Raw genomic sequence first — 22,298 nt, forward strand, 5'->3', positions numbered from 1 at the left:
ATGCCGATCATCTCTTAGCTGGTTGTGCAGTCGTTAACATCATTTGGTCTAGAATTCTCAATTGGCTTTGGCCTCTCGGTGGTGGTCCCTTCAGTTGATAATGCCTTTATTAACTGGTGGACTTTGGCCAGGGATGAGGTTTCAGCGCATGACAAGAAGCTCAATAGGACGATCATGTTGGTAGTTCATCAGAGAGAGCGTCGTAATAGGATTGTTTTTTAAGGATAAAATGATACCTCTTGACACCTTGGTGAACCTAATCAAGGATAGTACTTTTGGATGGTTTAAGGCCCGGTCAAAGTGCTTTGAACCCTTGTTTGAGTAGTTTGGTGTCATGTCCTTGTTAGTTATCTTATTTGGTTGCGATCATTATTTATCTCATTTCATAGAAGACTTCATACCTTTTTATCTCTCTTTCTTTTGTAATGATCTCATTAGTTCTCCTGCTTGGTTTGAAAACCCTAATCGCTCACAAAAATAAATTAAAAGGCACGTGTTTCAATCATCATTATCATGAATGGCCACACCATTGGGGAAGCCGAAGCTTTCTTTAACATGGTACAATCGTACATGCTCACATGCATGCATGCACACACATTCATCTGTATGAACGCACACATGCACACCCTGCCCCTGTGAGCACATTTGAGATACCGAGCCGACACAATAGCTTGAGATTGATGAGGTCACTACAGGTGTCTCGTAGTTGACGGGAACGATTCCTCCCACAAAACGAACATCACTGAAAAATCTGAAGCAAATTCAGAAAAATGTGAGCACCAATGCCAAGTCTAAGACTTTTTTTTGAAACTTTAAGATCTTCTTTTATTCATTCACGAGCAACATTACATCATTTATAAGGACATGAATTATTGCCTGAGGGGCATCATTGATGTAGGGTGGAACCCTAGTGTCCGATCTTTCACGAAATGGAGGGGATCCTATGAAGAACATGAGGGGAGACGCGAGGGAAATCATGAGGGGAAATGAGAGGAAACACTCAAATAGACAAGAAACAATCACACATGTGCTAGATCCATGAATAGAAAGAGATACATGATCCATGATCAACAAAGGATGATACAAATGGGAACTAGTTCATCTCTGTGAGGAGGTCCTGAGGGGTCATCCCATGAAGGGGTCTTGAATCCAAGGTGGATCTTCTCCATCGAGGCTGCGGTCTCTCTAGATGGAGTAGATCCGTATGGATGTGCAAAGATCTATCTCAAATGAGCTAAACCTATGCTAACCCTCAAATGGTGGAGGTGGAGGAGTATATATAGTATAGGGCCATGAAGGGGTAAGTGAGGGATACATGGGCCTCGGCTCATTACTTTGTGCATAGACATGCGTCGCTCGTCCGACAGGTACCGGACGTCCGGTGGCTCGCAAGGGTCCGGTCGTCCGGTACTTGTCGGACGTCCGGCGTTTTGGCTCAAGATAATTGGCACCGGATTTCCGGTCGGCGTTGGTCGTCCGATGGCTGACGAGTGTCGGAAGTCGGATGTCTGGGGGTCGTCCGACCGCTGTAGACTTCCATAGCCACGGGTGTTCTGGCGGGTGGAAACTCCAGGCGTCGGACGTCCGGTATGGACCAGTCGTCCGGTGGCTGTCGGACGTCCGAGAGCTGTTGCTTGTAGGCAGCTCCTTCTCTTGCTCCGACTCCTTGCCGTCTTGTCCAATGCTCCGCGCTGTTCCATGGTCTTCCTATTGGTTCCTGGTCATGCAGAGCACATATGTCTAAGGTAGTAGCCATGTCTCATGTGTGGAAAGTGATGGTTCAGAGAGGAGCGAGTTCACCTTGCGTCGAATGGCGTATAGTCAAGGTCTCATCGTATGTCCTCTTGGGGCATGGGGAGTAGTCGTAGTGTACATGGGGATGATCGTAGGATGCTCCGCATCATCTCCCCCCCTTGGTAAAGATCCGACCTCGGATCGTGATCCTCATGACCATGGAAACGGTTGTTGTGGACGAACTTGTAGTTGGACGTAGATGAAGGTATTGCGCAATCCAAGTACTCCAAGGTGTCTCCGGAGGGATAGACATGCAAAAAGAGCAAACACAAATGACACTCGGAAATACAATGATTAGCGCAGACAAAGTGTCCATCAAGTAAGTATGAGTCCGTTCGGCAAGATTTTTCATGACAAAGCACATGAGGTTTAACGAGATGATATAGAATGATATGCAAAGCATTCATGGGAGAAAAAGCATTTGTAGTATGCACAAAGGTGTTGGGAATGTGATTAATGCGACCATTGTGCAAAATGAGGTCATAATGGGATGGTTCATCAAAAGCATGAACATGGTAATTGGTGCTCAATGTGATTATGTTGTCATGCAATTGAGGGTGGACAATATGATCATGATGTATGAAGGTACCATCAAGAAAGATCACAACAAATTTTCTAAGGAAATGCACAAGCTCATATATCATGGATGACATAGAAATACAAGATTCAACAAGGCAATCATAATGTGAGTCAATCCATGCATAAGATGCAAATTTGTCATGTGTATGATATGCCCATCGAGCATGACATTTGTGAGCACAATCAATAAATATGGAGGTGTTAGTGCAATGTGTCAAAGGAGTGTTGATGTACTAATGCTCAATGTCGTGGCATGAGTGGAGGTGCGAAGGTGCATCCAATAAGTCCGAGCGCTCCTCAATTTGAAGGTCCATAGAGCCAATCTCCAATGTCGCTCCTCCGTTCACGAGATGTATCATGTAGACAACAAGAAGGAGACAACAATGAAAGAGTGACCCACCCAATATGCGTATTTGAGGATGGCTCAAAGGGAAGGAGTTCACCTTTATGAGAATGTCAAAAATGTTGGTGTCGCGCATCGTGTACGCCTTCACATGACCAAGTTGTCTTGTGATGGCACCACCTTGTGAATCCTTCAAAATGAAAGAACATGACAAACACTCGGAGAAACAAATGAGGTTAGCGGAAGTGCAAAACCTATCATTCGTGTGGTAAGATACCCAACAAGTGTATGCATCATGCTCATCATAAGAAAGGACAAGGGAGCATTTCATAGTATGGAGGCATATGATGCGAGAACAACCAATTACAATAGGCTCAATCAAACAAGCATGCATCACAAGCAATATGTTTAAGTCTCCACGATCAATAAGCATAGCAAGTTGGCACTCAATACAAGGGGGTATGAGAGTTGCAAATAACGGAGACAAGAGACAATGATCAAGAGAAATCAAGTGAGAGGCATGAACATATATGTCATCAACTAAAGAAAGCGAGTAAGAATGGAACATGGGTGATGTGACAAAGCAAGCAATCATAGTGATCAAGTGAAGCAAGCTAGTAGTGCGAAGATGCAACATACTAGAAGGAATCATGTCAAGCATGTCATGTGTGCAAATGGTGATCATGAATAATGCACAAGACATATCACAAGCATGAAGGCAAGATATGAGAAAAATATCATCAATGTATTGGAAAGAGGCCATATGTAAATATCAACAGGACATCATGACTCTCCCAACACAACAAGCAACAATAGCATGAGGCACATGGTAAACATGGCCATAGCAACAAGGATCTCCACCAAGCATGCAAATATGAGTAGTAAAATGGTGAATCATGGGTAGATGCAAGAAAGGGTCACAATTGCATGGCAAAGGCATAGAAATCATAACATGCAAAGTAAAAATGGTAGAATGGGCATAATGTGACAAGTGGTAAATAGCCCATAGCCATGTGAGAGCCAAGTAGAATAGATGCGCGTAGTCGTTGCGTGAAGAGAACGGTGGTAAGGACAACCCACGGGATCCCAAATCGTCGTTGCTCTCAAGAGCTCGTTTCGTCAACTCTTGGGATTGAGAGGTTGACGAGTATACAATATTACCTACACGAAACAAAGACAATGGGAAAATTGTGTGTGTATGGTATATGTACACATCATCCATTATGATGCGCACGTGCTTGTGTTGGTTAGCACAAAATATCCAATGCTCAAATAAATGAGATGCATGATATAGAAACATGTCATCCATCATGATAGGTTTGTTATTATGTAGATCATAATGGAGACTCAAATTGTGTACTGTGTCATGAGAAATATGTAGAGCATTATTATTCATGGAATGCATATGGTGCACACAAGTATGGGAATCATGCAAAGTATGGAATGGATCAAAATCTCATAATATGTATGAGGAAACTATGGGGGTCTCCTCATGAGAATTAATGGAAACATCACACGGAGAGTATTGACAACATCCAAAACAAAGCATATTTGTTTCTATGTGATCATGGCATGGTATATTAGATTAATTGCGCAAATCCTGTAAAGGAAGCATAGCAATATCATCGCATGAAAAACAAAAGCCAATGACCATCATATTGTCATCTATGCCATAAGTGCAAATGGGATTTATTTTAATGGGGCATGCATAGTTACTATGTTGAGATTGAAATGATGCAATATGGGAGATCTCACTCGTAGCATATGACAAGTTCAATGGATTGTCAAACATGATCTGACCAATAGAATTTTCACATGACATCCTATGGAGCATAGCATCACAACTAGGCAAATCAACATGCTCATCATCATATTCATCATAAATGGGTGGAATATCAAAGCATGTAGAAGACATAGTATGTGGTGAATCCATAAGGTGATCAACATCATGCAAGCAATCATTTGCAAGATAGTCCACTAGTGAGACAAGAGAAGTACCATCACCTATGTTACCTTTGGAGCATTGCTTATGTGTTGTAGGTGAGGTGTCTAAGACCAAGTCGTGGTCAACTTCATCTTGATGGAACCATGTGGGGGTGCATCATCGTCCACCATGGCCATCGTCGTGTCCATTGGAGGTATGGACTCGTCGAGGATAGGCATGTCGTCATGTAGGAGACCTAGCACCAAAAGGGAAAACACACTCGGATTAGAGGGTAAGTCGTTAGAAATCATATTGGCCTCACATGCCGTGTCAACTACCTCACTCACTAAGTGTTGTGGCTCACTCACTCCCGGTATGATGTTCTCACTCATATTGTTGGTGGAGTCACTCAAATGGCTCTCAACCTCACATAGGATGTGTGGCATGCTCTCATGTGTGGGGCCAGTGGTGGTCACACTCATCCTCTCATAGGAAAGGCACTCAATGTTATATATGGTGGAGTCACTCATCTCACTCATGGGGTGGTGGCTCTTCTCACATGGCAATTGGGACATCTCGTCATATGTGGGTGTTGGATAGGTGTAGGTGCAAATGTCTCCAAAGATGAATGTCGTAGGATGTGGAAAAACATCACTCTCCTCTGAGACCAAAGAGAAGGTCTCATGTGCGCTCGCGTAGCTTGATTCGGAGTGTGAGTCCAATATGGGCGCCGTCTTCATGTTGTTGAAGAGGTTCGTGCTTGTCTCCGTGGTCAAAGGGGATGGCCCTTGCTCGACCTTCTTGTCACCGTATTGTTGTTGGAGGCCCATATGATGTGGCACCTCATAGCTCATCTCCGTGACTGAAGGGAATTTCCCATGTTCGACCATCTTCCTTGAGGGGCTTCCGAAGATGGAAGTGTCGCCCTCGCTTGTAGGTGGTCGCCTTGTTGTTGAGGATGTCGATGTAGGCAAATCGTGGGAAGTAGGAGAAGATGTCGTACGTCCGAAGGCGAAGATGCCTTGATAACACTTGGCGAAGATGCCAAAGTGGTGGTGGTAGCTATAGCTCCGGCTTGGTGGTGCTCGTCTCGCGGTCTTCTCTTGTGCTCATGAAGTTTGGCCTTTGCGTGAAGTAGGGCTTGTTGGGACTTGTGCATTTGCGCTTGGCGAGCATCTTCATGATGATGGTGTCATTGTCGTGCTTGAGCTCGATTGCGTTCGTCATCGTCGTGCACATGATGCTTGGAGGTGACTTGCCCTTCATGACGATGTGGATCACAAATGTGATGATGGTCGCCATGTTGATGTGGACGTGGAAGAATTGCGCTTGCATCTCTTGGGCGCTGCAAAGATGATTGACTTGCTCGCCGTGGCCTTAAGGATGATGAAGGGGAAGAACGTTTGGCCAACAGAGTCCGAATCTCCTCCATCCTTGCATCCTACTCCTCCTTTTGTGTGGAAAGCTTGTTGTCGATGTAGTCCCTTTTCCTTGCTTTGGAGTGACGAATGTCGATGGAGAGGTTCTCAATGCGCTCCCGCAAAGTAGAATGTGCGCCTTGCATTTGTTGTTGTAGATCGAAGATGGACGCTTTGGTGATTTAGTTGTTCGCGCCGTCGTTGTCATGGAAGACCGGAGATGAAATGCCTTTCCTATCCATCACAAGACTCGAGCAAATATGAGTGGAAGAAAGGAGAGAACTATACCAAATGTACCTTGACCCATGTTGAGAATGGATCAATGATCACTCAATGCTGTAACAAGGAAATAGCACAATTGGTACTGATCTTGTCAATTTCACACACCTACATAAATAATGCTTATGGAGTAGCTTGGTAAGGATAGTGGCACAAAAATTTGATGCAAAATGTTAGCAAGAGTCAATAATGCTGAAAAAGATTCACAAATTCACAAGTGAAACAAGTACACCAATAGTAATATGTGGCACACGGAAACACACACACACGGATAGATAAATGGGGTCATGCAACCAAGGAATGAGCTCAAAATGTGGAATCCACGGAAAATGCTCTTGTTGCACAACTCTAGAGAGATGCTAGCACGATTGCTCAATTGGCGGATACGACACTTGTGCACAACCTATAGGAGACAAAAATGCAACGACTTCTATCCCAAGTATGATATGTATGTATGGTTCCCGGTGTTTCTCTCAATATGATCCAAGATGATCGGATATGAAAATCTTATGTGCAATGTGGTAGGATGCTATGGCTATTGCTTACAAGCTTCTTTGCTCTCTCTTTTTTGCTTAAAAGCTTATTTTTTGACATGGCCACAATGCGAAATGCACAAACCAAGATAGTGATTGTGTATATACGGGAACAATCTTGTGACACAAGGGATGATATGATACCAAGATGATACCAATATGCTATGGTATGTATGCAATGGATGGTGTAGATCACTAATGTGCACAAGTAACATTGCCGACAATACTCAATGGCTAGTCTTGATAGGCAAGTGACGCAAAATGGGCTAGGGGTTATCAATGCAATTGCAAGGGGAATGTACAATGATGTCATCAAGGCTACCGTCTGTGATGTACGATGATGACCTCGTGGCGATGATGAGTGGCAGTGTTCTCGATGTCAAACCATTCCTAATTAGCCGAAACACCTTAGGAAACGGAAAAACCGCGAACTCAAAATCTCAAATGTCAAATGTCAAATGGTGGTAGCGGGATGCGGTGGTGGTGTTGTGGAAGCTCAACGGGATTGTGGAAATGCAATGATGGGTTATGCGAGTAGGCAATGTGGAAGTGGAGGGTTATTGGGTTATGTGAGTCGGATTTGAGGGTCACCGTCCCTAAGTAGCTGAAACACCTTAGGAGACACAACTCACAACTCAAACAAAATTGGGTTAAGTTGGGGTGGCGGAAGTGTATGGTTGGCAAGCCTATGCGGAAGTGGTGGTGGTGGTTGATGAAGAAGCAACCGCCCCTAAGTAGCCGAAACACCTTAGGAGACTCGAATCACTACTCAAGCAACCACTAATGCTATATGGATCAAAATGGGTTAGGTTGCGGAAGTCGGTGGTGGTAATGCGGATGATGTGGTGAATGCCCTAGGCAAAGGTGCCAAAGTTGCAAAAATTTGATGGAGTCAAAATGTGACGCCCTCGATTCAATCTTACACTAATCATACATGCAAATGTATACGATCAAGATCAAGGACTCACGGGAAGATATCACAACACAACTCTAGACACAAATTAAAATAATACAAGCTTTATATTACAAGCCAGGGGCCTCGAGGGATCGAATACACAAGAGTCAGCAGAAGCAACAATATCTGAGTACAAACATAAGTTAAACAAGTCTTCCTTAAGAAGGCTAACACAAAAGTAACAACGATTGAAAAAGCAAGGCCTCCTACCTGGGAGCGTCCTAACTACTCCAGGTCATCAGTGGCCGTCACGTAGTAGTAGGCACCCTCGGAGTAGTAGTAGTCATCAGTGGTGTCATCTGGCTCCTGGGATCCGTCATCTTGTTGCAACAATCGGGTATGGGGGAAAAGGATATACCAAAGCAACCGTGAGTACTCATCAAAAGTACTCGCAAGACTTACATCAAATCTAAACTAAGTATGCATCTGTATCAAAGGAATGGGCTGTATCTGTGGACTAAACTGCAGAATGCCAGAAGAGAAGGGGAAAGCCTAGCCTATCGAATACTAGCATCTTCAAGCAGCTCCAAGCATCTTGTAGCATCAGAAGAGATAAGAGTGGCATATTATAATATTAGTAAGTATGTTGTAACCTCGCCCAGAGATCACTTCCTCGACTCCCTGCGAGAAAACAATCCCGGAGCCATCATTTCCATTACATGCCTCAGCATCAAGTTCTAGTTGTATCAATCGGGATACAACTTCGAGCTTCCGTTACCGTGGAGACGGCTATTCGAATAGATAGAATACTTTCCTCCAGGGGTGCACCAACTTACCCAACACGCTCGATCAACTCCGGTCGGACACACCATCAGGTCATGACAGGCCTAGGCTGATCAACACACCGCAATCCTACCTAGGCTCAACAGAGAGGCCAGCACGCCGGTCTACATCCTAAGCATGCAGGGGTCTTGGGCCCATTGCCCTTTGCACTCCTTCACATTGCGTGGGCGGCCGGTGACCAGACCTAGCCTCCCTTATACAAGAGAAGGCATTCCAGTCCAACCCGGTGCGCTCTGCTCCATCGCTGACGTCCAATGAGCTTTCGGCTGATACATATGACGCAGAGTGCCCATACTTGTTCCCGCATGGTGGTTAGTGCGAAAAGGCCAGAGGCCTACTCGGATCAAATATCCAAACCGTTAGTGTCTTGGTAGTGTGCGGTAACGAGCAGAGACACGATCATGTGACCCCATCGCCCCGTCTCACGAACTTGCGGCAAGGGCTAAGAATGCCCGGCCACGCCGCATGGAAAACTTGCGGGTATCCTCCAGATCAACCCGACTACACATCACTCATGGGTACCCCTCAGGGCCGACCCGATGTCATCATGGCTCTGTGGTAAGTCAAAGTAACCGTGTGAAAGTGCAACTATCCCTAGGTGGTTTTGGTAATTCATAACAACATATAGCTCATTGAGCTAATGCTATTCCAAGATGATTATTTCAGGAAAGCTCAATGATTGGCATGGCATGGATGTGAAAGTGGAACCCTCAAAACGCTAAGGACAAAGGATTGGCTCAAGCTCAAAAGCTTAAGACTCTTCATTTTATATTTTAGTGATCCAAGATCACATTGAGTCTTTAGGAAAAGCCAATACTATCAAGGAGCGATGAGGTGTTGCTTAATGAGCCTCTTGCTTCATGTGCTTAGTGATATGCTCCAAAACCCTCAACTACTTTCCCATATCCACATATGACCTAAACCCTAAGCCAAACTCGGTCCTACCGATTCTTCCTATCCGGCGCCACCGAGTTTCACTTGTCATAAGCCACTGCCAAACCCTAGAAATTCGGTTCTACCGATAGGGATCTCGGTCTCACCGAGATGGGATTGCAAACTCTCTGTTTCCCTTTCGTAACTTTTCGGTCTCACCGAAAGAGCGGATCGGTCCCACCGAGATTGCAATGTAAATTCAGTGTTTCCTTTTTGTAACTTTTCGGTCTCACCGAAAGAGCAAATCGGTCTCACCGAGTTTGCCTGACCAACTCTCTGGTTAGCTAATTACCAAATTCGGTCTCACCGAGTTTGTGTAATCGGTCTCACCGAGATTACGTTATGCCCAAACCCTAACCATATCGGTCCTACCGAGTTGCATGTCAGTCCCACCGAAAATCTCTAACGGTCACTAGGTTTACATTTTTGGTCCGACCGAGTTTGTTGATTCGGTCCCACCGAGATTGGAAAACTGTGTGTAATGGTTGGATTTTGTGTGGAGGCTATATATACCCCTCCACCTCCTCTTCATTCGTGGAGAGAGCCATCAGAACACATACACAATTCCAACTCATATGTTCTGAGAGAGAACCACCTACTCATGTGTTGAGACCAAGATATTCCATTCCTACCATATGAATCTTGATCTCTAGCCTTCCCCAAGTTGCTTTCCACTCAAATCTTCTTTCCACAAAATCCAAATCCTATGAGAGAGAGTTGAGTGTTGGGGAGACTATCATTTGAAGCACAAGAGCAAGGAGTTCATTACCTACACACCATTTGTTACTTCTTGGAGAGTGGAGTCTCCTAGATTGGCTAGGTGTCACTTGGGAGCCTCCGACAAGATTGTGGAGTTGAACCAAGGAGTTTGTAAGGGCAAGGAGATCGCCTAATTCATGAAGATCTACCGCTAGTGAGGCAAGTCCTTCGTGGGCGATGGCCATGGTGGGATAGACAAGGTTGCTTCTTCGTGGACCCTTTGTGGGTGGTTGCTTCTTCGTGGACCCTTTGTGGGTGGTTGCTTCTTCGTGGACCCTTCGTCGGTGGAGCCCTTCGTGGACTCGCGCAACCATTACCCTTTGTGGGTGGAGCCCTCCGTGGACTCGCGCAACCGTTACCCTTTGTGGGTGGAGCCCTCCGTGGACTCGCGCAACCGTTACCCTTTGTGGGTTGAAGTCTCCATCAACGTGGATGTAGGATAGCACCACCTATCCGAACCACGGGAAAAACATCCGTGTCTCCAATTGCGTTTGAATTCTCCAAACCCTTCCCTTTACATTCTTGCAAGTTGCATGCTTTACTTTCCGCTGCCAATATACTCTTTGCATGCTTGCTTGAATTGTGTGATGATTGCTTGACTTGTCCTACAATAGCTAAAATCTGCCAAGAACTAAAATTGGGAAAAGGTCAAGTTTTTATTTGGTCAAGTAGTCTAATCACCCCCCTCTAGACATACTTTCGATCCTACAAGTGGTATCAGAGCTTTGGTCTCCATTTGCTTTGATCTCCATAGCCTTTGGTGGTCATAGCCTTGGTTTCACAATCTAGGAGAGTATGGCATCTAGCGAGGGAAATTATCACCGTAGAGGTCCTTACTTTGATGGTACTAATTTTGCTAGTTGGAAGCATAAAATGAAAATGCATATTCTTGGAAATAACCCCGCCGTTTGGGCTATTGTGTGTGTTGGTTTGCAAGGTGACTTCTTTGATGGGAAAGAACCAAACCGTGAAGCTACCGCGGATGAGTTGAAGATGTTGCAATACAATGCTCAAGCTTGTGATATTCTGTTCAACGGATTGTGCCCCGAAGAATTCAACAAAATCAGCCGTCTTGAGAATGCAAAGGAAATTTGGGACACTTTGATTGATATGCACGAAGGTACCGACTCCGTCAAGGAATCCAAGTTGGATGTGCTTCAAAGTCAACTTGACAAGTTCAAAATGAAGGATGGTGAAGGTGTCGCTGAAATGTACTCTAGGCTTGCTCTCATCACAAATGAGATTGCCGGCTTAGGAAGTGAAGAGATGACCGATAGATTCATCATCAAGAAGATTCTAAGAGCCTTGGATGGAAAATATGATACCGTGTGCACATTGATCCAAATGATGCCCAATTACAAAGATCTCAAGCCAACGGAGGTGATTGGAAGAATTGTTGCTCATGAGATGTCACTTAAGGATAAAGGGGAACTTCACAACAAATCAAGTGGTGCCTACAAAGCCTCATGTGAAGCCCCTACATCATCAAGTGAGAAATAAAACTTCAATGAAGAATTGAGCTTAATGGTGAAGAACTTCAACAAGTTCTACAAGAGTAGAAGCAAATATAGAAGCTTCAAGTCAAGGTCCTACAATGACAAAAGATCTTCTAGTCGAGAGCGAAACTGCTACAGTTGTGGAAGACCCGGACACTATTCCAATGAGTGTACAGCTCCCTACAAGAGAAGAGAAGATTCTCCAAAAAGAAGAAGCAAAGAATCACCACCAAGAGAGAGAAGAAGTAGAGATGATCGTTATGAACGAAGATACTCACGGAGAAGCAAGGATTTGGAAAGGAAGGAAAAATCATCAAGGAGCTACACAAAACGAAGACATCAAGCTCATGTTGGTGAATGGGTATCTGGCTCCGACTCCGACAGCCACTCCGAGAGAAGTTATCACTCCGACTCCGAAGATACTTAAGATGAAGGTGTTGCCGGTCTAGCACTTGTGTCAACCAACTCCTACAACATATTTGACTCACCAAATGAAGGAATTGGAAGATGCTTCATGGCCAAAGGTCCTAAGGTAACACACCCCGAGTATGTTGATTTCAATAGTGATGAAGATGACTTGTTAGGTGATGAATTGCTTGTTAACAACTCTAGTGATGAATACTATGATGAAATGTCAATTAATCATGCCAATCAAGATAAAACGAATGACAATGATAAGGAGAAGATTGAGGTTCTAACTAAAGAACTGAACACTCTTAAGTTAGCTCATGAAACTATCTTCGAAGATCATCGAGAACTTTTAAGAGCTCATGAGAAATTACGCTTTGAAAAGCTCAATCTTAAGAAAGAGCATGAGTTCTTAAAAGCAATCAATGATGATCTCCGCAAGAAAAGTTCTTCTTACATTGCCAAGCGTTTACTCTTATCCACTTACATGCCTCAAGTCAAGTCTAGTAACAAGAACAAGAAAGATTCTTCCTCTAGCAGTAACAATGATCATGCTAAATCCAATATTGTTGCTTCTAGTAGTTCTCTTGATTCCACTAATGATTCTCTTAGCCAAGTTACACTTGAGCAAGAAAATAGCTTATTGAAGGGAATTATAGAGAAAGGAGTGTACAAAAGCCTTGCCGGAAGCAAGCAATTCGAGGAAATTGTGCACAAGTAAGGAATGCACCGGAAGAATCAAGGTGTTGGTTTTGAACGAAAGTTCAATGCCAATGGAGTTGAGTGGGAAGAAGATCAATACCCCAAGACAAAGTTTGTTCCTCAACAAGAGAAGTATGATACTTCTTTCAAGGGGACACAAGCTCAAGATGATCTTCCACCACAAGACTACAAGCAAAAAGACAAGGACAAGCTTCAAGAGGAAATTGATGCATTTGAAAAGCTCCCAAGACCTTAGTCAAGTGGATTCCCAAGACTACTTCAAGTTCCACTTCATCAAGTACGACTACAACTCCAAGGATTCCCATCAAGATGGTGTGGATCCAAAAGAAGAAGAACTAGAGAGTTCTTGAGGGTGACTCCGCCAACATACTTCACTCTTATCATTTTGGAAAGAACAAGTGCAATCAACTTCCACATCTTGCACTAGTTCAAGGAGTCACAAACCCTCTTGTTGGTAAGACAAGGGACAAGGTAACCTAAAAGTTTTCATGGACATCATCTTGTGTGTGCATCACTCTATGTCTATGGATATCCTTGTTTGTTCCTTGTGGGACTAACCCATGTAGGTATTGAAAGTGCAATTCACTCAAATGGATAGCTCCAAGTGATCTACATCAACATTGAGCATCCACATCTTCAACATCTACATGAAGTCATCATCGACAAAACCCGAGGTTAGTTCATCCCTCTAAAGGGGGGGATATCACATCTAGGGGGAGCTTTACTCTAAGACTTGAGCTAAAGCAACTCTAAAGATGTGAACACAACAATGCTTTATGTAAAAGTGGTAACCCCACTTGAGCTTAAACGATGAGTATGACCTATGATCAAGTGTTCTCACTTGACTCCTAAGTCAATATACTCATATATAGATGACCTTGTCATCGCAAATTGCTTGATAGATGCTAGAATTGGTTGTGCATGCCTTGTCACATATTTCGTTTGCCATCTTATTGTGTGAGCATGCTGGTTGCATATTTTACTCATTCGAGGACATCCACTTGTTGTTTTGATTGTTCGGTTTTATTTCCTTTTGCCAAGTGGATGGACAAGAATGCCTAAGAACCTCCTCTAGCTATCTATGCTTTTCTCGTCTCAAACTCTATTCATGCTACATCACAAAATTTGATCAAGTCAGATTTGAACCACTCTGTGTGAGGAGCGCTCGGAGTCCCCGATTCGTCATAGACTTAAACTTCCAAAACCTCTTTATGATTCTCGGTCTGACCGATACCCCACTTTCGGTCCTACCGAGATCATTAAGTTGATCTAGGTTTTCGATCTCGGTGCAACCGATTTGAACCTTTCGGTCACACCGAGTTTCAGTAACTGCTTGCAGTTATGAATCTCGGTGCCACCGAGTTGTTCCACTCGGTCACACCGACAGGGTCGGGCTATATATAGTCACGGGCAAAAATTTGGAAATTTCTCCGAACCCCTTCGCCCGCGCGATAGCCTGCTCTGCCAACTTGGTCTCTGGATCGTCTCCTCGCCGCCAGCCGCCTCCAGTCGCTGGTCTCCATCGCCGTCAACGTTATTCTACCCTGTCGTTGCCGCCATAGCGAGTCTCCGCCGAACTAGGGTATGGACTCGATCTTTGTGCTATTCTCCAATCCGATTCTTAGCACATTGTGATCATCATGACTCTTGCCACGATTGAAACACTCCTATCCAGTCAATGCGTTCGTAGATTAGTTGTGATTCGAAAATTTTAGGGTTAGGTTTCCGCCGAAACCATCTCGGACCCACCGAGTTGAAAAACTGGGTCCCACCGATTTGGCTTATGCCATTGCACAAGTGAGACTCGGTCTGACCGAGAATTACTTATCGGTGTGACCGATTTTGGAACTTTGTGAAACCCTAGCACTCTCGGTGCCACCGAACTGTGACTCGGTCCAACCGAGTTCACTAGTTTAGGTTCCAAAACTGCTTCGGTATCACCGAGTTTAAAAATCGGTAGACCCGAGATGATTTCAGTGGGAAACTAAAACTAAGTTTTTGGATCATTCTTTTGCAAAAATCTCTGCATTTTGTGATGCTCATCTATTCTACCTCATCTATAAACTATTCACAGGGTCAGCAGACAGCTTGTTCAACATATCAGAACAGCAAGTGCAGATGAGTGAGGGCACTAGTCCCTCAAGTTCTTCAGATGATGGCAGCAGAAGTACTCCTAGCAATCTGCCAAAAGCTGCCACCAGACAAAGCAAGAAGAGAACTTCAGATTCTGAGGATGAAGACTATGTGGCAGAAGAGGAAGCAACTTCCAAGAGAGTTGAGCCAGCACAGAGCACAAAGCCAGGCTTGAAAGTCAAAAGGCCAGTAGGCAGGCAGCCTATGCCAAAGGCCAGAGCTTCAACCAAGATTCCTGAGAAGTCCACTCCCATAGAGCCAGTTGCTGCTGAAGGAAAGAAAAGGAAGGAAAGAGTCAAGAAGACCGTAGCCAGAGTGCTTGGAAAGGCTTCCATCATGGAAGAAGAGGAAGAAGAAGAGGTTGCTGCACCAGCACCTAAGGCACCTAAGCTTATGGGTGATGCTATCAGGACAGGGGCTGCTGCATCTAAGCCCAAAGAAGCACCCAAAGCTACCTCCAAGCCCAAGTCTGCACCAAAGAGGAATACAAGAAGCATCCCAGCTGCTGAGAAGAACAAGGCCCCAGTGCCTGAAGCTGCAGAAGAAGATGATGAAGAGCAAGTTCTCAGAAAACTCAAGCCCAAGATCCCAGACCACAACGATGCTCATCCTGTGGCTGAGGATATGAAGCTCAGGAGAGACTCAGGGCTCAGGAAGTGGAGAGAAGCAGATCCGTATGCTTCAAGGAGGAGGACTGCTGTGGATTACAGATTTCACACCAAGGAACAGCAAGATTTCTATGAGACAGTGCTGCTTGATAAGAAGCCCATAGTTTTTGACATGAGATGGGTTGATTGGGAGTACATGAAGGAAAATGAGGAACACTACCCTGGAGTGCATGACAGCTTAGTGCTTGTGGAGTTGCAGACTTTGTTGGGCAGAAGCTCACAAAGTGGAACGAGGAGCTTATCATGCAATTCTACTCCACAGCACACTTCTACCCAGATGGAAGGATTACATGGATGTCTGAAGGTACGAGGTACCAATCTACTGTTGCTGAGTGGGCACAGCTCATCAATGCCCCAGAGGAGCATGAGGATGATTTGGACATTTATGCCAAGAAGAAGATGGACCACAACTCTATGTCCAACATGTACAAGGAAATTCCAAACGAGGCACTTGAAACTTTCAAATTTGGCTCGGTGCATTATCTTCTGTCAGGGCTGCCAACTATTAATTGGATACTGAGGCACACCTTATTGCCCAAGTCAGGTGATCACAAGATGATCAGAGGCCATGCAATCAATTTGCTTCATATCTTTGATGTGCCACAGAAGTTCAAGGTGATGAGCCTCATGGTAGAGACCATCAAGAGGACTGCAGCAGATCAGAAGAAGAGCTGTGGGTATGCCCCACAAATTCAGGAGATCATTAACTCCAAGATGGGCATGGGCATATACTTGTTGGACAAGGAACACTTGCCCATCCGTCCAGATTTTGAGAATAATCAAGTTGTCATGACTGAGAATGAGCCATCATCTGCCCAAGCACAAGCCAAGAAGGAGAAGGCAAGGAAGGAGAAAGCTGCCAAGATGCCAACTCAAGAGGAGGCATCTGAGTATTTCTTGAAAACCAAACAAGAGCAGCTTGGTTACCTGATTGCATCCACCCTGCGGATTGAGAAAGGACTAGCCACCCTAACTCAGAACCAGGCAAGCTTAGAGAGGATCATGGAACAAAAGTTCTATGACTTGGATGTCAAGGTGACAGAGATTCAGACTGCCGTGGAGCAGCTCCAGGATGACATGCAGGAGAGGAGAGGCAGGACTACAACTGATGCCTTTGCCAGAGTGCCACGAGGTCCGAGGTCATCTGCAATGCCAGTTGCTGACACCAGAGCCACCACTTCTGCACCAGCTACAGCTTCAGTTCCACCAGCTCCAGCATCTACTTCAGTCTCGACTCCGACCACATCTACAGAAGGCTTCGTCCTTGGAGTGCTCCGGACTCCACAACCACCTGAAGATCAAGCCTGAGCGTCGATCTAGCACTATGCATTTTCTAGGAACTTTTTGGTAACTTGTTGCCAAAGGGGGAGAAAATGTATTGATCATAGGCTTCGAGAGAGAGAGAGAGAGTGTGTGTTGCTTTTTTCTCTCTTGCTTTATTTGGTGGTTTTTTCGAACTTTGTTTGCTTTTGAGTGCTTGAGATACTATATCATTGCTCGTGAGACATTGATGATCATGTGTTTGATCATAAGCTACACTTAATGTTTGCTTAATGCTATTATCTTATCTATCTTATGTGATCATTCACTTTTCTTGGTGATCAGTGCATGTATTTCATTCTTATCATTTTAAGCGCTCCACCAAGATGTATGTGACATGGAAGAGTAACCCATGACTCTAACTCCTTGTGCATTTGCAGTCCAAAGCAAATTTTAAATATGCACAAATTTAGGGGGGAGCTCTTACTTATCACATACTTCTCAAAGCGACGATATATTTCATGCTCATTATCATTTGTCGAAGCTTTGATCTATATGTTGTCATCAATTACCAAAAAGGGGGAGATTGAAAGTGCAACTATCCCTAGGTGGTTTTGGTAATTCATAACAACATATAGCTCATTGAGCTAATGCTATTCCAAGATGATTATTTTAGGAAATCTCAATGATTGGCATGGCATGGATGTGAAAGTGGAACCCTCAAAATGCTAAGGACAAAGGATTGGCTCAAGCTCAAAAGCTCAAGACTCTTCATTTTATATTTTAGTGATCCAAGATCACATTGAGTCTTTAGGAAAAGCCAATACTATCAAGGAGGGATGAGGTGTTGCTTAATGAGCCTCTTGCTTCATGTGCTTAGTGATATGCTCCAAAACCCTCAACTACTTTCCCATATCCACATATGACCTAAACCCTAAGCCAAACTCGGTCCTACCGATTCTTCCTATCCGGCGCCACCGAGTTTCACTTGTCATAAGCCACTGCCAAACCCTAGCAATTCGGTTCTACCGATAGGGATCTCGGTCTCACCGAGATGGGATTGCAAACTCTCTGTTTCCTTTTCGTAACTTTTCGGTCTCACCGAAAGAGTGGATCGGTCCCACCGAGATTGCAATGTAAATTCAGTGTTTCCTTTTTGTAACTTTTCGGTCTCACCGAAAGAGCAAATCGGTCCCACCGAGTTTGCCTGACCAACTCTCTAGTTAGCTAATTACCAAATTCGGTCTCACCGAGTTTGTGTAATCAGTCTCACCGATATTACGTTATGCCCAAACCCTAACCATATCGGTCCTACCGAGTTGCATGTCAGTCCCACCGAAAATCTCTAACGGTCACTAGGTTTACATTTTCGGTCCGACCGAGTTTGTTGATTCGGTCCCACCGAGATTGGAAAACTGTGTGTAACGGTTGGATTTTGTGTGGAGGCTATATATACCCCTCCACCTCCTCTTCATTCGTGGAGAGAGCCATCAGAACACATACACAATTCCAACTCATATGTTCTGAGAGAGAACCACCTACTCATGTGTTGAGACCAAGATATTCCATTCCTACCATATGAATCTTGATCTCTAGCCTTCCCCAAGTTGCTTTCCACTCAAATCTTCTTTCCACAAAATCCAAATCCTGTGAGAGAGAGTTGAGTGTTGGGGAGACTATCATTTGAAGCACAAGAGCAAGGAGTACATTACCTACACACCATTTGTTACTTCTTGGAGAGTGGTGTCTCCTAGATTGGCTAGGTGTCACTTGGGAGCCTCCGACAAGATTGTGGAGTTGAACCAAGGAGTTTGTAAGGGCAAGGAGATTGCCTACTTCGTGAAGATCTACCGCTAGTGAGGCCAGTCCTTCATGGGAGATGGCCATGGTGGGATAGACAAGGTTGCTTCTTCGTGGACCCTTTGTGGGTGGTTGCTTCTTCGTGGACCCTTTGTGGGTGGTTGCTTCTTCGTGGACCCTTTGTGGGTGGAGCCCTTCGTGGACTCGCGCAACCGTTACCCTTTGTGGGTGGAGCCCTCCGTGGACTCGCGCAACCGTTACCCTTTGTGGGTGGAGCCCTCCGTGGACTCGCGCAACCGTTACCCTTTGTGGGTTGAAGTCTCCATCAACGTGGATGTAGGATAGCACCACCTATCCGAACCACGGGAAAAACATCCGTGTCTCCAATTGCGTTTGAATTCTCCAAACCCTTCCCTTTACATTCTTGCAAGTTGCATGCTTTACTTTCCGCTGCCAATATACTCTTTGCATGCTTGCTTGAATTGTGTGATGATTGCTTGACTTGTCCTACAATAGCTAAAATCTGCCAAGAACTAAAATTGGGAAAAGGTTAAGTTTTTATTTGGTCAAGTAGTCTAATCACCACCCCTCTAGACATACTTTCGATTCTACACCGTGTGTAAGAAACAGTAAGGGGGAAACCTTAGGAATCACCCTCGACGGATTCCCACTCGATGTAACCATCAAGGTGGACTTGGAGGAATCACCCTCGTTGGTCCACACTTGAGAGGTTACACGACAGAGTCATTATCGGGAGTGGTCAAGGAGGAATCACCCTCGATGACCATGACTGAATAGCTACACTACAGGGTTAACATCAGAAGTGCTGATGAGGTATCACCCTCGGCACTCGATAGTAACTCTGTAGTGTCATACAACTAAAGGGGGGCGATGTGCGGTGTCAGGGCCTGGACGTCGATTGCGTTGATCGAGTCATCAAACATAAAGCGGGGCAACTAGGACAAGGTGGGGGTCACTGATGGATCTCTAACCAACCTATACTAAGCAGTTTAGAATAAGCAGGTAAGGTATGAAAGCAGGTAACAAAAACAGGCTATGCATCAGAGTATGATCATACAAAAAGCAGCAGCAGTTCTAATGCAAGCATAAGAGAGAAGGGAATGGGCGATATCGGAATGATCAATGGGGGTTTGCTTGCCTGGAAGCTTTGCTGTAGAGGAAGAAGGGTCGTCGGAGATGTAGTCGGTCACAGGGGCACCATCGGTGTCAGGGTCTACGGGAGAGAAGAGGTGGAATAAATAGTAAATATAAACAAGCAGATGCATCACTAAGCATGACATGATGATATGCGAAGCTAGGGGTGTTCTAACGTAGTATTACACGTTGCAGACGAAGAGGGAAATCATGTGGAGAGGTTTTCCCAATGTTTGGCTTTTTTTGGATAGACGAAAGAGAGGGGACAGTTCCATGTTTGCAGTGCTGGAGGCATTTGACATGTATATGGATAGCGTATTCGGGTTCATCTCATTTTTTTTATCAGCTTTCATGTAGAAAACTTTTTCATCCGAGCTACAGTTTACCTTCTATGATTTTTCAAAAGTTTAAAATAAATTCTGAAATTATTTTAATTATTTAATTTCGAATTAAATTGAACAAATGATAAGTGTACACAGGAATTCCTACCCAGTGTGTAAGACAAGTGGGGGCAGTGTACAGAGTTGACCCGGTCAACATTGACCGGTCAAAGTTAACAATACGGGGGTCCCACATGTTAGTGTCTTAATAATTTCAAAAGGATTTATCTAATCTAATTAGGTGGGACCCATTTGTCATTTTCTAACATGCTTAATTAGCATTAAAGTAATACTACTTAACTAAATTTACTACTAGTAGTAAACAAGGGCCGGCCGTTTGTGCGAGAGACACAGCCAGCGCTATGCTCACACATGCACACAAGCACTGCAGCCAGAGCCAGCCGGCGCTAGGAGGTAGGGGGCTGGGAGCAACGACCGGCGGCTAGTGTAGGGAGTGGTGGCCGACAGTGAGCGGCACGCGGTCACTGGTGGCAGCGGTGCAACAGGTGGGAGCAGCAGCAGTAAGTAGCAGCAAGAAGCAGCGGCAACAGCAAGCGAAGGCAGCAACATCGGTAGCCCAACAACAGTACGGCGGTAGCGGCAACACGCAGCAGAGCAGCGAGCAGAAACGGCTCAAGCAGCAGGCAGGGCCGCGAGCGTGGCCAGGCCGCGGCCGGAGGTGAGGCAGGGCGCGCAGGAGGCTGTGGGTGCGCGCCTTGGCGCGGCCAGGGAGCGGCGGATGCGATGGGGCACTGGCGTGTGCGCGGACAGGAGCTTGCGAGGGCGCGGGCTGGCATGCAGGGGCTCTCGGCGAGCGCAGCCAGCGGCAGGCGAGGGCGCCCAGAGGCACAATAATGGAGTAGCGAATAGGGGGCGTGGAGCTGAGTTCGCTGTCCTGGCGGCCAACGTGTGGGGTGGCCAAACGATGACGAATTTGAGGGGAAAGAAAGGGGAACGCGGAGAGGAGCTCACATCGAGCCTGTAGGTGAGCAAAGCGGGCTCGGGGAGGCTCCGGTGAGACCGAATCAAAGATGGCGAGCAGCATGCCGGAGGTTGAAGATGACCTCGATCTGGTCAATGTAGGGGCTCCCGACTTGATCTAGCGGTTGTGGTCGAGGCAGTGGTCGACGATGGAGCAGATGGACGTGCACAGTAGGCGAGGGGATGATGGTGACTGTGAGCTTTCACGATGGTGCAGCCATGGGCTTCTCGGGCGACTGTTAAGCCGACGGGGGCAAGACGAGGGGGCGAATGAGGGGGCTAGGGTTTGCCAAGGGGGTTGCTTGGGGTCCTTATCTTCACGGGGCATCGCCGGATGGCCGGTGTGTGGCTGGGGGCAACCATAGTCGCGGGATGGCCGCCACGTGCTCCCCCTGTATCCTGTAGCGTGAGGACGGAGAGGAGGTGAGGTGGGCCGCTGGTGCTCTGTGGCCTCTAGGGCCCAGATGCACATTAGTTAGTTAGGCGCTTTTACTGATTTTAATTTTTCTGTTTTATAATTTCCTCACTGTTTTATATTTAAAACAAATAGCAATTGAATTTTTCTGACAAATAAATTTAGCACATAATTATTAGTCATAAATTTGGAGAGGCCCACAAAGTTTGAGGTCAAAAGAAATTGTTGAAAATATTTGTTCATTTTGAAAAGGCTATTCTATTTGCTGTTGGACCAGTTATTATTTTCCTAGGAATTTATTTGTGAGTCAAACGAAGTTGGTTTCAACATGAAGATGATCAGGGGAATTTATAGAATTATTTGAACATTTTAGTTTTACCGAGCGAAGAATTAATAATTTCACTTGAAATTTAAATTTGAATTTGACTTTGATTTTGGACAAGTGGCAATTTGCATAGTAATCATGATGACATGGCCAACATTAGGGGGAGATTACTGTAGCACGATTCTCGGGGTGTTACAAATCTCCTCCACTGAAAGAAATCTCGTCCCGAGATTTAAGTGGTAGAGTTAGGGGGA

At 45.3% G+C, this 22,298-nt stretch overlaps 1 long non-coding RNA gene across 1 annotated transcript; it reads right to left on the reverse strand.

Moving 5' to 3' along the window:
• Window positions 1-1,045: 1,045 nt before the first annotated feature.
• LOC147964799 (uncharacterized) lies at window positions 1,046-21,590 on the reverse strand. The gene is made up of 3 exons (XR_015607957.1): window positions 21,296-21,590; window positions 19,948-20,022; window positions 1,046-8,145 (listed from the first exon to the last, which is right to left on the reverse strand). It is a non-coding gene; the product is annotated as an uncharacterized LOC147964799 (long non-coding RNA).
• Window positions 21,591-22,298: the final 708 nt, after the last annotated feature.

This window comes from Triticum urartu, chromosome 6A (genome assembly GCF_056163025.1).
Source record: "Triticum urartu cultivar PI428250 chromosome 6A, HENAU_Tu73, whole genome shotgun sequence".
NCBI lineage: Eukaryota > Viridiplantae > Streptophyta > Magnoliopsida > Poales > Poaceae > Triticum > Triticum urartu.